Source organism: Pseudonaja textilis, chromosome 1 (genome assembly GCF_049901715.1).
Source record: "Pseudonaja textilis isolate UNSWEBS1 chromosome 1, rPseTex1.2, whole genome shotgun sequence".
Taxonomy (NCBI): domain Eukaryota; kingdom Metazoa; phylum Chordata; class Lepidosauria; order Squamata; family Elapidae; genus Pseudonaja; species Pseudonaja textilis.
In genome coordinates this window covers 312,986,069-313,002,548 of record NC_141990.1, presented here as the reverse complement: position 1 = coordinate 313,002,548, position 16,480 = coordinate 312,986,069, and positions in this window count along the sequence as shown.

Sequence of the window (16,480 nt, the reverse complement as noted above, 5' to 3'; positions counted from 1 at the left end):
ACTACATAGCCAAAAAGGCATTAAGAGTTGTTAACCTAATCCTACGTAGCTTTTTCTCTGGTAATATCACACTACTAACTAGAGCATACAAAACATTTGCTAGACCAATCCTCGAATACAGCTCATCAGTCTGGAACCCACATTACGTATCTGATATTAGCACAGTTGAGAAAGTCCAGAAATATTTCACAAGAAGAGTTCTCCACTCCTCTACTCATTGTAGAATACCTTATGCCACCAGACTTGAAATTCTAGACCTAGAAAACCTTGAATTACGCCGTCTTCAGTCTGATCTAAGTATGGTATATAAAATCATACATTGCAATTTCCTACCTGTCAATGAATACTTCAGTTTCAACCATAACAACACAAGAGCAAACAAGAGATACAAACTCAAGGTTAATCACACCAAACTTGATTGCAAGAAATACGACTTCTGCAAGAGAGTGGTCAATGTCTGGAATACTCTACCTGACTCTGTGGTTTCTCCCCAAACCCCAAAAACTTTAACCTTAGACTGTCTACTATTGACCTCACCCCTTTCCTAAGAGGTCTGTAGGGGGCGTGCATAAGCGCACCAACGTGCCTACCATCCCTGTCCTATTGTTTCTTTTACTTTTTTATTTTTCTTACATGTATCGATGTATTCATAACTATGTTTTTACTTATACATATTATTTTGTAAGCAATTGACAAAAATAAATAAATAAAATAAAAAATAAAATAAATAAATGTGGACTAAATCAGAAACTGTTCATGTATAAGCTCCAGGAGGAAGAGGACAACTAGAGCACATATTTCCAAGGAGAGCATCAGAAATCATGCAAAAGTACTGAATCTATTGAAACAGAACCAGAGAAACGGTGGCATGACTTAAAGAAGTTGTTAAGGATGAATATGAAAAGAGACTGCCAAAAATGAAGAAAGCAAACTGGATATCAGTTAAAAAGCTTAGAAATTGCCAAGAAAAAAAGCTAAAGTCAAGAAAGACAATAGTCTCAGAAAGGAACTTAGCAACAATTTCAGAGAACTGCTAGAAGAAACTAGAACCAGTACTATTGCAGTATCTGTAAAGACACTGAAAATAGAGAAAGATATGGGAATACATGGAAAGTCTTCCAAAAGAGTGTCAGAATCGTTCAACCATGAATTAGTATGCTAAAGGATACCAAAGTAACTGATTCAAAAAATATCAAAAATAGATGGAGGGTTTACTGAAATACTATGCAGCAGAGATGTCAACATTGATATTTAGAGACTTGGAAAACATTCCCTACTTAAAAGAACCGCTAGTACTAAAGAATGAAGTTAGATTAGCATCCCAGCTTTTACTAAATTGGAAGCTTACAGGAACTGATGGATTACCCATAGAAACGTGGCAAGAAATGCAAGGAGAATTAATAGAGATCCTAACCAAGCTATGACAGCAAACCTAGAAAACAACATAGTGGCCAACAGATTGGAAGAGATCAATCTACATTCAAATACCAAAAGAAGATATGCAAAATGACTGCAACTTATCAAACAATTTCACACATTAGCAAAATAATGTCCCAAAGGTGCTTTTTAAAGAGGCAATTGGACTTTCTTTGTTTTTTCTTGAAGACATTCACTTCTTATCCAAGAAATGTCTTCAGTTCTGGTATCTTGCATAAGAAGTAAAACATCTTCAGGAAAGTTTAGTTGCCTCTTGAAAAAGGACCTTTGGGACAACCATAACCTGGATAACCAAAAATTTTCATAGACATCCAGCAAAACAATACTGAGAATCATGCAATGCAGATTATAGTTCTACATGAAGAAAAAGATGACAGATGTTCATGCTGGTTTTAGAAAGGGTCAAGAAACATGAGACATGTTTGCTGATTCATGGTGGATAATTGAAAAACCTAAAGAATAAAACAAAAACAAACCAAAAAAACACCTCTCCATCCTAAATCAATATATGTTTTCTTAATTATACAAAGGCCTTTGTGTCAATTGATTCAAGTTGTGAAATATTCTTAGAAATAGGGTAATTCCAGAGTATGTCTAGAGTTTCCACCATGTAACTTCATGTTTTTGAAGTAATAGATTAGCAAGATTTTTGGCACTTTTGAATTTTGGTGTTGGAAGAGAATCCTTGGAATACTATAAATAACCAAGAAAATAAACAACTGGATCATCAAAAAAGTCAACCCAAGAGTTTTCACTCAATGTACAAATCACCACATTCAAATTGTTGTACTACAGACATATAATGCAAAAACCAAGCTCTCTGGAGAAGACTGTGATCCCTTGAAAGATGGAAGGAAAGACAAAGAAGGAAGACCAGTACACAGACTAAGTTATGATGGTGATGTTGGGAAACAGCCAGCTAGGCATTGGGGAGGCTTCAAGCACAAAATTAGATCCAAAGAGATCCACAACTGAGCTCCCCACCTCACCCTGCCTTCAGCTCCTTAGGGTCTTAACTATCAGGTGAAAGCTGGCACTCTGAGAAGATTCATCTATAATAGAATAATACATTTAAACTCTACCTACCATCCCTGTCCTATTGTTTCTTTTTTTCTTATATGTATCCATTTCATGTATTCATAACCATGCTTATACTTATACTTTATTTAATTATAAGATAATTATCTTATAATTGCTTGACAAAATAGATAAATAAATAAATATATGGGTCTAGTTGCTTGTGCCTGACATTTGATGGCTACGCTGTTGGAAACCTCTGAAGGATCACATTAGGGACAGATTCAGGCTGGGCTTCAAAAATTTTAGCAAAGGGTTCTCTGCCCAGTTGCTGGGTGGGCATGGACACGGTGGGCATAGCCTAATCGGCATCTAGCACCATGGTGGGGGGGGGGGCAATTTTGTCCTCCCCAGGCTCTGGAGGCTTTCCTCAAGCATCTGGAAGGGTGAAAACTGGCTCCCCGGGCTCCAGATGCTCTCTGGAAGCCTGAAACAGGCCCATTTCAGCCTTCCAGAACTTATGGGAGGCCTGTTTTTCACCCTCCCTGAGCCTCTGCATGCGCCCTACACTTACCTGCATCCAAATTGGGCTGTGTGAGGACTCCTGGGAGGGGAGGGGTGGGCGGGGCCAGCCAGGAATGGAATTTGGGGGATTTTCTAAACTCCACAGAATCTTAGCTAGGGGCTCTCCTGAACCCCTGCAAACCACCAGCAGCCCACCTCTCGACGGATTATGATGAAGGAAATCTGCTTGTGTGGTTAAGCCCAACTTGATGGTAGGCAATCAGTGTTCTAAAATAGTGTACACTTTTGTTTTAATTAGTGAACACCTAAATGAGGATCTGAATGGAAACAGATAATTGAACCACTTAATTAAAGAAAAATCTTTAAGTTTTAAAATTAATTACTATTCAGAAATAAATGATGTACAAATCTCTGATGTAAATAACAGTACTAGTAATATATATTCTACTTAAGAGATACCCAATAGTCTGAAAGACTTGTGGATACCTCTTCTGAAAGGACACCTAACTGCCCTTTGGAGTTGCTTCTTTAAAGGTCAGGCACACAAATAATTTAAATGCTGTTTGGTAATCAGTGAGGGACATAGACAATAATTAGTATGCAGCCCAAAATTTAGAGGGAGGATCAATAGATCAATTGATCAATACATGAATGCATTGATGCATGACTGCATGGAGAGATGATTAGTTGGTCTGGTTAAACTGACAGGCAGATAATTACATCATAATCCATAAAGATTCATTTACAAATCATTTGGCCTTAGATTGGTTTAATCAGGCTCCAAGACTATAGTAAACCCTTTTTGGAATTAATTACGAACTCCAAAGGATATGCCAGAAACATAAGAGTCTACTGCTTTGAATGGGCTGATTCTTTTGATTATAATTAGAACAACCAATGAAACTTTTATTAGTATTAACCCACATACACATACACATATCCAGGAAAATGCCCCAAGGAGCTGCTGTTGCTTCCCATAAAAAAGCCGATTTTCTCCAGCATAAGTCCTGCCAGATATTTTAAATTATAATTCCCAAGATATCCTAAACATGCATCGGGTTAACTAAATTAAACTGTAGTTAATTTGTACAGATCTGACAAAAGGCTGAAAAAGTATTGAAGAAATTATTGGCTCCATGGATCCAAACCATCTCAAAATGGTAACTTTGAATCCTCAAAATTGAATTAAAGCGAGATTTAATTAACTATTGTGTTGTTAACTTAATAACTACAGTGATTCACTTAACAACTGGCAAGAAAGGTCATAAAATGGGGCAAAACTCTCTTAAAATTGTCTTGTTTAGCAATGGAAATTTGGGGCTCAATTGTGATCATAAGTCAAGGATTACTGTAATAGTAATCTTAAACCACAACTGAGGCTCCAAGGTTCACATCCACCTTCAACCTTGGAAGTTTGCTGGGTGACCTCAAAAAAGTCATAGTCTCACTGCCAGGATATTTGTTCCAGTGATGGGATTCAAAAAAATTTTACTACTGGTTCTGTGGGCATGGCTTGGTGGGCATGGCAGGGGAAGGATACTGTAAAATCTCCAGTCAGAAGTGGTATTTGCTGGTTCTCTGAACTATTCAAAATTTTCGCTACCAGTTCTCCAGAACTAGTCAGAACCTGTTGAATAGCACCTCTGATTTGTTCTTGAGGAAAGAGGAACACAACTGGAATTTATTTAATTTTGCTTGAAGATGTTTTACTTCTCATCCAAGAAGCTTCTTCAGTTCTGATTGAATGATGAAGAATGGTAGTCTCTATGGAGATTCTTTGGTTTTATTTTCTTCCAAACAACCACTTCATAAATGCATGGCACAACATAGAACAGTGGTTCCAAAAAGGGGGCGGTACCACCCCCTGGGGGCGGTGAGATGCCTTAAGGGGGTGCTAAGAGGCAAGGGAGCTGGCAGGGGGCGCTAAGAAGCAGCAGGGGGGTGCTGGAGGTGGGCCCCTCACAGGGCGCAATTCAGGGGTGGGATTTTTCACGTAGCTTGGTCAAACTCCTGCCCCTGGGAGTCAAAGCACTGAAGCACAAGCGGCAGGCGAAGCTTTGGCCGGGCTCTCAAGAGATGAGAGTGACTCTGGCCACTCCTCTCCGCTAACAGGCAGCCAAGATATCTGCAAACTCTCAAGCATTCCTCAAGGGAGATGATTTTGCAGATAGCTTGGCGGAACTCCTATGCAAAGGGGAGCACAACGTTGTTGCACCTCACTAACATGAGTGGTGAATGGAATATGGAGGGAGAGAGAGAGAGAACGTGGGAAAGAGAGAGAAAGAGAAAGGGAATGAAAGAGAAAGAAAGAAAGAGGGAGGGAGGGAGTAAAAGTTAATGGGATATGGAGGGAGGGAGGGAGGGAGGGAGAGAGAAAGAGAGAGGGAAAGAGAGAGAAAGAGAGAGAAGGAAGAGACAAGAAAGAAAAGAAAGAGAAAGGGGAAAGAAAAAGGGAGAGAGAAAGGAAGAAAAAGGATAGACAAAGAAAGAGGGGGGTGGAAGTAAGGGACAGAAATAAAGAGAAAGAAAGAAAAAAGAAAGAAAGAAAGAAAGAAAAAGAAAGAGAGAGGGGGAGAGGGAGGGAGGGAGGGAGGGAGGGGAAAGTGAATGAGATATCTAGTCCAATCACCTGCTCCAGCAGGGTTAGAAGGGAGTGTGTGTGTGTGTGTGTGTGTGTGTGTGTGTGTGTGTGTGTTTGCATGGCTGTCAAAACTCTAAAAACAGGTCAAGTAGCTCTGGAGAGATCAGTCATAAATTAGAACACTTACTAAGCAACCGGCCATTAAGCCAAGACCACTTATATTTGGTTTGCCAGTCACATGGCCTCCTGGCCATGCCCACCCAGTCACATGACCAGCAAGCCATGCCCAGCCAGCAAGCCATGCCCAACCAGTCACATGACCACCAAGCCATACCCACAAATTAGGCCATGCCCACAGAACCAGTTGTTAAGAAATTTGAATCCCACCCCTGCATGTGGGGCACTGAGGATAAGTTTGTAGCACCAAGGGGGCGGTGGACTGAAAAAGTTTGGGAGCCACTGACAGAAAAACAAACACATCAAGACATGATTCAGCAGTCCATCTGGATTTAAAAGACAAAGGACATTATTTTGAAAGCAACCAAGTCCATATTTTTAACAGAGAGGATTACCGGTTTGAAAGAGAGGGTCAAAGTTGATCCTTCCAACAAAGGTGGAAGGATACAACATCTTCTATCTCCAGTCTACAACACAGTTCTTTCAACAGTTCCAGTAAGGCTCCACACCCTTTTGCACTAATGAGGTGTCCCTTAGGACACAGATAAACCTCCACATGGCCTCAACAACTCTCTAAAAGAATGCAAATTCTGTCACTATCTGTCTGCAAGGAATATAAATAATTCCTCTCCCCATCACACAGTTGGAGATGAAGAAACTTCTTGGATGAGGAGTGAAACATCTTCAAAGGAAAACAAAAAAGTCCAGTCCCCCCTTGAAAAAATATCTTTTGGACAACCGTGTCCTGGTAGAGAAACTCTTATCAACAACACAATATCATCTAGAGTCAGAAGACTGGAAGTGTGGCTGGAAAAATTCCATACATGTTTTTGGTTTCTTGTGTTTTAAGGGGAGAAAAGGGATAAGGCAACCATTCTGAATTTTGATTTCTTCCTCTGACTTTAAGCAGCATCACCCCAAAGAGAATTTTAGCTTAGGACCTTCACAGTCAAGAGAAAAATATTGCAGAGCTGATAAATTCACAACAGGGAAAGATTTTCCCCAGAGGCAAAGCCTAAGTCAGGTACAGAATGTCAAGTTTTATTCACTGGTTACCAATTAGCAACAGGGCATTTGCTCCTCTCCAGCTCAGTGAAGTAGAAAATGAGCGGTCAGGAATTGTTTGAACTCTTTGTGGTTGATTTTTGGTTTCTTTTTTTTTTTCCTGCACTGTTAAGTAGCAAGAGACCTAAATCTTAGGGTTTTTTTTTTTTTTTAAATGTCATTCTGCTCTAGGTCTAATGAAGCAAGAGGGAAGGAGCAAAGAGTGGGAAACAAAGGATGGTGAAGTGACCACCATTCCCAGGTGCCTTTCAAAAAAGCCAGTTGATTTTAAGCTCCACATCAGGTGGCGATAAAATCTAACTTGCAACCACCGTTTACATTTTGTAGCCTAGATATGGCCCATGCAAATGATTTATGATGCAATGAAAAGGTGCAACCGTTAGAGGGAACATATAGGTTATCTCTATGGAGTGACATTATAGCAGTGCTCCAATATCTCAGGGGCTGCCACAAAGAAGAGGGAGTCAAGCTATTCTCCAAATCACCTGATGGTGGACAAGAAACAATGGATGGAAACTAATCAAGGAGAGAAGCAACCTAGAACTAAGGAGAAATTTCCTGACAGTTAGAACAATTAATCAGTGGAACGACTTGCCTCCAGAAGTTGTAAATGCTCCAACATTAGAGGTTTTTAAGAAGAGATTCTCTCCTAAGAATACCATGGCCAACCAAGAAAACAAACATGGGTTATTGAATAAACAACCAAAATTTCTGACTTGAGGCATAAATGACTAGCCACAACTTATCCTCCTTAGGACACATTATGCAAAGATCCAGTCTCTGGAGAAGGCTCTAATGTTGGTAAAGGTGGAAAGATAGAGAAGAAGAAGATAAGGGGGATGGACTTAGTTACCATGGTGATGAAAACACTAGTGAAAGATCTGAAAGACCAGGTTAGAGAGATCATTAGGAAGAAAAACTATTTATTAGATTTTTACCTCACCTTAATAATTTTATAAAGAAAAGAAAATGTATGTATGGTCACTAGGAGTCAAAATGAATCAATCAATGAAACCTGTAGTTCATACTTGTTCTAGATCAGGTTTAGTTCTGATAGATTTTAAGGTGTGTGTGTGTGTGTGTGTGTGTGTGTGTGTGTGTGTGTGTGTGTGTGCATGAAGTCTCAATTTTTCTTAAAAATGGCTAAAATTTAGTTGTATTTTGATATTTTCACTAGAACTCTCATGATCCTTAACATCAGAATACTGAAATCATGTCAGCCTTAAGAATGGGATTACAAAATATAATCTGTAGAATGTTTCTTTAGGTCAGTTTCTTTTGTGTACTATAAAATTTAAAAAAAGCTAAACATAAAACAGGCATAATAGGACCGGTTGCTTCTTATATAACAAAATTATCTTCCTGGAGTTTTACTCTTTTTCTTTGTTTATTTGCAGTACTATTGCAGTGTGTTCATAGAATAGAATAGAATAGAATAGAATAGAATAGAATAGAATAGAATAGAATAGAATAGAATAGAATAGAATAGCTTTATTGGCCAAGTGTGATTGAACACACAAGAAATTTGTCTTGGTGTAAATACTCTCAGTATACATAAAGAAAAGGTACATTCGTTAAGAATCAAGAATCATAACATACAACACTTAATGATAGTCATAGGTTACAATCAACAATCAAATCATACTAGGAAACAGTCAAGTGGGAGGGGATGGGTGATAAGGAGTGCTGAGAAGATTAATAGTAATAGTAGTGTGCACTGTCATGCCCCTGGTGGAGTCTGACTCTGAAGAAGAGGAGGAACAGCCAATAGAGAGTGGGAGTGTGGCTCCAGAGGTGGTGGAGAAGGCTGGGGAGGCAGAGGCCAGCTGAGCAGTCAGAGGAGGATCCAGGCCCATCTTAGGTCATGCAGGGAGGAGAGGATCAGGGAAAAGTGAGGTCTACTCAAGAGGAGATTACCATGATCCTCCTCGTAGCTTGCAGGTGGGAGCTATGTATATAAGTTTGCAACTGCACAGTTAGAATTGCTGAAGTCAATTAGTGTTTACCCTGAAAGAGGTTTATCTTTGCTGGCATTCTTCCCATGGACTTTTCTCGGTTATTTTCCTGGAGTTTATAATTAGTTATCTTGGCTTGCTTTGAAACTCTATTCAATGTGGTTTGTTTTGGTTTTCTGTTTGCCTCATTATTTACTTTTGTGACTTTAAACTGTGCCTAATAAAACAGTAAAGTTAAGTTGAAGGCTTTACTGGACTTTAATATATGTTTTGGGTTTTGGGTTATTTTGAGAGACTAGGGGTCATCACATAAACTTTGTAAATAGTTGAACAGGGTTGAGGGAATTATTTGTTTAGCAGAGTGATGGCTTTCGGGGAAAAACTGTTCTTGTGTCTAGTTGTTCTGGTGTGCAGTACTCTATAGCATTGTTTTGAGGGAAGGAGTTGAAACAGTTTATGTCCGGAATGTGAGGGGTCTATAAATATTTTCACAGCCCTCTTTTTGACTCGTGCAGTATACAGGTCCTCAATTGAAGGCAGGTGGGTAGTAATTGTTTTTTCTGCAGTCGTAATTATCCGTTGAAGTCTGTGTCTGTCCTGTTGGGTTGCAGAACCAAACCAGACAGTTATAGAGGTGCAGATGATAGACTCAATAATTCCTCTGTAGAACTGTATCAGCAGTTCCTTGGGCAGTTTGAGCTTTCTGAGTTGGCACAGAAAGAACATTCTTTGTTGTGCTTTTTTGATGATGTTTTTGATGTTAGGTGACCATTTTAGGTCATGTGATATAGTAGAACCTACAAATTTGAAGGTCTCTACTATTGATACGGTGTTGTCTAGTATTGTAAGAGGTGGTAGTATATGAGGGTTTCTTCTAAAGTCTACCACCGTTTCTATGGTTTTGAGTGTGTTCATTTCCAGATTGTTCTGATTACACCACAAGGCAAGCTGTATAACCTCATGTCTGTATGCAGATTCATCGTTGTCTTGAATGAGACAAATCACTGTTGTGTCATCAGCAAACTTCAGTATTTTAACAGATGGATCATTTGAGATGCAGTCATTGGTATATAAGGAGAAGAGAAGTGGAGATACCACACAGCCTTGGGGGGGCCCTGTACTGATTGTACAGGTATCAGATATGATTCTGCCTAGCTTCACCTGCTGCTTCCTGTCTGTTAGAAAGCTTATGATCCACTTACAAATGTGTTCAGGTACCACTAGTTGATTTAATTTACTTAGAAGACTGTCTGGAATGATGGTGTTCTGGACTAGCAGGCTTGAAAGCCTGCAATTCGGATTGGTCCGCTAGCAGCAGGTCGTGATTGGTCACCTCAGATTGATCCGATTGGCTAGTTAGCGGGCTGCCGCGATTGGGCTAACCAAGCGCGGCAAACTCAAATCGCCATCATTGGCTGCCTAGCCGCGGCCAGCCCTATATAAGGGGCTGCTGCGGCTGGGATATTTCACTCAGATCTGAAGTCACTAATAAAGAGCTGTTATTGCTATCTGAGTCTTGTCTCCGTTCTTGGACCCATCCTCCCAGACTTAACAGATGGTACTGAATGCTGAACTGAAGTCTACAAAGAGGACCCTTGCGTAGGTATTTGGAGATTCAAGGTATTATAGGATGTAATGCAGAGCTATGTTAACAGTGTCATCTGTCTATCTATTTGCTCAGTATGCAAACTGCATGGGATCTAACAGCGGATCTGTGATGGTTTTCAGGTGGGAAAGCACAAGCCTTTCATAGATTTTCATAACTACAGATGTTAGAGCAACTGGTCTGTGGTCATTCAGTTCCTTGATGGAGGGCTTCTTTGGCACTGGGATGATGGTAGAACATTTGAAGCAGGAAGGAACATAGCACATGTCTAGTGATCTATTGAAGATTCGGGTGAAGATGGGGGCCAATTGGTCAGCACAGACTTTTAAGCAAGAAGGAATTATCTTGTCTGGCCCTGGTGCTTTTCCTGGCTTCTGTCTGTGTAATAGATCTTGCACTTCTTTTTCTCAAAACCAGAGGTTGTGAGCCCAATGGATTGGGGCCAGTTGTAGGAGGCTTGGCTGTTGTTGGTTTGTTTGAGATGTGGGTCATGGAGATAGGTGGCTGTAGTTTCTTTTCAAACCTGCAGTAAAACACATTCAGGTCATCTGCTAGTTGTTGATTTCCTTCTGCCCGGGAAGGAGGTTTGCTGAAGCCAGTGATGTTTTTAAGAGTTTTCCACATGTTTGCTGGTTCATTTGTTGAGAATTTGTTGAGAATCCCACCAGCAGTGGGATCCTACCTGTTCCATCACCAGTTTTGGTGATTGTGCACATGCAGCTTTTCACACACCAACTGAGGCCTGCAGCACCAATCAGTTGAGAGGATAAAGAAGAGAAAAGTGCAGGAGCAGGTGGGGAGGGCTGACCCCTCTTCTTTCGCTTCTTTCTCTTCTTTCACCTCTCAGCTGATCGGAGGGGTTTTTTCCTTCCTCTCAGCTGATAGTCGGAGGCTTTTTTTGCTACCAGTTAGGCTGAACCGGTAGCATATCATCACTGGTTCCTACCCATGTTACCTTGTCTGCCTTTCATGAAGAAGTAGCATGAAGTTGGGCAATTTGAGAATCCAGGACGATGAAAATGCATCTCTTCTTTCACTCTGGCAATCAACAGCAGCCTAGGAAGTTTACACAAACTCTCTATTAAATTATTTTGTTTTCATCTCCTAATGAGTACATTTTATCTCTTCTATTGCTTTTTCAATGGACTGAGGTCATTGGTCAACTTACAATGGGTGGAATAATCAGTGAAAGGCTTCACTCATTGTAGTTACATGACTGCCTCTGAGTATGACTTTTTAATTAAGAAATGGGGGCATGCATTATGGAGGTAGAGAAATGAGACAAGCCACACAAAACATAGTTGTATATTTTGATAGACTCTGTCAAATGAGACCCACCAGGCAAGACAGATGCAATAGGCAATTACCATCTGATTGCAGGATAATTGCTGTACATTTGCTTTAAATGGTCACAGTGGAATTATGTTTATTGAGTGCCACTGCACTTACTAAGCCTCAGGCATTTTGTCTCTTTTAATTTCACTGTGTTCATCACATAAGCATCCTGCCCTGGAGCCACACAGTCTTTTGGGGTATCCTGCATCACATATATGTGACATATGGGAGTATGCATATGTGCACAGTGTAGATATACAGATGATAATCTACGGCTCATTTTCAAATCCATTCCCCAAAAGATTTCCTTTACCAGTTTTCTGAAACACTATAGGGAAATCATTTGCCTAAAGAGAAAAATTCTCACCACTGGAATCACCTGCACAAAAGTGCCTGTGCTTTAACCCTCTCGGAGATCAGGAGAGAAACATGTAGATGCAGAATATGTATTACAGATTATTCTGTGTCAGATTAAGACTGGGTGATGGACAGAGGAAAATAAAATGAGAGACAGAGTACAGGCTGGTCTCATGACGGCAAACTTTTTGATTTGCATTGATACCATGTGTCTTGTGCACTGATCCAAAGTTATCAGAACTTTAGTGGTTGTGGTTTCTAACTATTGCCCTTGAATGAGTTGTTAGTCTGCAATCTGGTCTCTCTTATCCATGAATGAAAGGTTGACTTTGGTCACATTGATGAAATCTGGCTGACTATGAAGATAGGTATGTCCAATCTTGAAGATATGCCTGATTAGGTTTTACATGTGGCACCAGCCCAGGGCCAGGATAGGCGTATAGCTATTATTGAAACACTGGTGGCTTCCAGAGGCATTGATTCACAAATAAACAGTTGTGATGCCCTGCTTGTAAAGTTGGACTCAAAGGGGATTATTGCTAATACACCCCAATTTTCTTGCTGCCTAGCAAGTTCCCAATCTGAGTTGTTTCAGTCTGTTGCTTGGTTGACAATAGAGTTCCCCAGGTTTATGGTACTGGGCAATGTTAATTTTCCTTCCTGGGAAGAGATGGCTTGGGAGTTCCTGGTCATCATGGCAACCACAGACTTGATCCAAGTTCTTTATGGCCAACTTACAGAAAATATAAAACTGGTTTAAAAAATAGAGAACTGGTGACTGGAATTAAGGGCTATTATTATCAGTTCCAAGTTAGAACTGGTCAGATAATTCCAGGAATGGTCAGATTCAGAATTGTCAGATTACTGCAAGTTGACCTTAGAGTAGCTATACCCCATTGTGAGGAGATAGGATCTACTCAAACGGTCTACTCCATGCACACCCTACTAGCTTTCAGAAGAAATTCAAGGTTATACGTAACATGATTCAACGAAGGCCTTACTCTCTGCTTGCAATTAGAAAGTAACAATGACCTTGGATCAGATCATGTCTCTGTAGCTTCTCATTGTTTGTAGATACTAATGTTTTTTTTTAATTCCTCTTTCTAAAATGGTTTTATTGTAGAACTGGATGAAATTTGCAGGTAAAGTTACTACTATATGGAGTAATGAAGCCTAGCAGCTTTCTTAATAATAAATTCATGGTATTTTGCACTGAAGGAGCATTTTCAAGGTTCATTTGTATATTTCTTAGATAATGGTTATAATGAAGATATCTGCAAAAATCTCAGCAGTAAAATAGCTGTAGCCCTTGAAAAAATAGACAAGAAGAGATTTCAATTTGGTGGGGAGGATGTAAAGATCAATTAACTTCCTCTTCTATCCTAAAATGTTGCTACATTAAAATTATAAACAATTTTTATATATCTAGATTATGTTCTTGTCCAGCAGATCTGAGATCTGATTCATTCTCTCTCTCTCTCTCTCTCTCTCTCTCTCTCTCTCTCTCTCTCTCTCTCTCTCTCTCTCTCTCTCATCTATCTATCTATCTATCTATCTATCTATCTATCTATCTATCTATCTACCTATCTATCTATCTATCTGTTATAGATCGGAAAGAAGGGGAGGCCACACCAGAGCATTCCAATAACACACTTTATTCAGGGGAATAAAGGGGGCTGTCGCGTCTGCTTCTAACCAGGCAGACCTACCAGCGAACAGCGGCTGGCTCGACCTCGCAGCCGGCTTTTATAACCAGCTGTCGAAGGGAGCCAGCCAATGAGGGCTGCTGACGCCCCCGCGGAAGGAACGGACCTGATGGGGAACTTGTGTCAGTCCCGGGGACATAACATTATCTATCTATCTATCTGTATTTATATCTAGGGGGGTATATATCAATGAGTTGTTGTAGCTAGGCACTGTTCATCCTCTTGTCAGATGATTTCCCAGAAGACAAGCTATACCTGGACAGAGATAAGCCTCAGTCTGGGGAAGTAAAATAGATACAGGTTTCAGAGAGAGAGAGTTTCTATCAAGGGAGAACAAAAATGTAAAAATGGACTGATGAGCTAGCAAAGAAGGAGAGTAGTTAAGAGTTTTGGAGAGGAAGATGACTAGTGAACCAAAATGGAGTTTGACAGCTTTGGCTATTGAAGATAAACTGGTTCCAGACTAAAATCCCAAGACCAACATGATGTTAGCCTGAAAGGTTATCAGCTAATTGTAAATAAAACCAAGGACCTGAGGAGGTGATACCCATATGTATCATAGAATCATACAGCAGGAAGGGACTTTGGAGATCTTTGAATCCAACCCCTGCCTAAGGCAGGAAATCTTATTCCATCCTGGACAAATCATTGCACAATCTTTGTTTGAAAACCTCTAGCAATGGAGCACCCACAACTCCAGGAGGCAAGTTGTTTCATTGATTAATTACTCTCACTGACAGAAAAAAAATTCCTTAGTTTTGGGTCGTATCTAGGCATCTACTAGGCATGGTAAAATCTCTCTTCATGTTGTCCATATTTTCAGCATAGATTTAAAGTATCTATAAATTCTAGATAATTTTTCTGGAGTCATATATATTATTCTTGCCCTCTCCTCATTAGGACTCCTCACTTTACAAAGTTCTACCACTTAAAGACAAATTGAGTCTGTACTTGTTCCTCCATGTCAATCCAGGACTTGAACAATAACAAATAACCTACTCTTCAACCAATCCACCATCACCCAAGACTAGGCACGCACGCCACTAACTACCTCAATTCCAACTAAGCTGTCCTTAAATGCAAGCTACTCAATGCAAGAAACCTTGTGAATAAAATACCTGAAAGTCCTTACATCTAAAAAAACATCCAAGTTACTCAGGAGCTTGCTATTCCTGAGACCATCATCTGTGAACTGTCCTTAAATATCACATCTCGATTCTTACTATGTTACAGAGCTCCTGATTATGACATCGAACATATAAACAAGCTAAATTCACTACTAACATGGGCAACATCCTGCCACACGCTTTTATCTTTCTTGGTGATTTCAATCTACCTAATATTAACTGGACCCTAAACGAATGTAAAACTGAACCCAAACATGCAACCTTCTACAATGCTGTAACAAATCTGGGACTAGAACAACTAGTAACCAACAACACTAGACTAAACAACTGCCTCGATCTCATCTTCTGCAATAGTTTGAGTTCAATTTATGGAATACAAACTAAAGAACCCTTTTCCAACAGTGACCACAGCATGATTGACTTTTGTCACAACATACATCCACACAAAAATCATCACAATGACGTGATTCCCAATTATAACTTCAAAAGAGGCAACTATGATCTTATAAACAATGATCTCTCATCCCTTGATTGGCAATTTCTATTCACTGAACGCAATACTGTTGAAGACCAATACAACATATTTTTACTTGGAGTCAAAAGAGTCATTAATCTATATGTACCAATAACAACTCCCAAAACCAGAAAAAACAGATTACCCATAACAATAAGTAAACTTCAGTCCAAAAAGAGACCACTTTGGCAGAAAAACAAATCTGGTCACATTGCCAACTTCAAAAGCCGATACAAAAATTTATGCCACCAGATAAAGACTGAATGCACCAATTATCACATTAAACAAGAGGAAAACCTTTTACACACCAATTCCACCCACACTCTCTCACAATTTTGTAAGCAACAAACTAAAAGACTTAAGGTCCATCCCACCCCTGAAAGGACCAAATGGTAAAGACTGCAACGACGACACCATTAAAGCCAACCTCTTTAACACATTTTTGGCTCAGTATTTGTAAACAGTAATGAATCATGCCCAGTATTTCCTAGTCAAACAACAGGCAACTACAATGATCGATACATATCGATTTTACAGAAGACAATGTTGAAAAAGCACTACGCAATCTAAAACCATCTCTATCTATTGGTCCAGACAGAACATGTGCCTACTTCTTAAAAAACCTATCCACTGCCATAGCAGAACCTCTAAGCATAATCTTTGGAAAATCTTTCAGGACCAGCTCCTTGCCTCACCTATGGTCACTAGCCATGGTCATCCCCATCTTCAAAAAGAGAGACCCCAGCCTCCTTGAAAATTACAGACCAATCTCCTTTTGCTGCGCCACCTGTAAAGTCATGGAATCAAATATTAACCAATCCATTATCCTCCACTTAGAGACAAACAACCTACTCTCCAATAAACATTTGGTTTCAGAAAAAACCTATCCTGTAATCTGCAACTCTTACACTGCAAAAACATATGGACTAAACAATTAGATCAGGGCAAAGCAATAGACACGATCTACATAGACTTCTGTAAAGCCTTTGATTTAGTGGTACATGACAAACTACTCCTAAAACTAAAATCCTATGGTATCTCTGGACAACTGCATAACTGGATAGAAGCATTCCTGTCA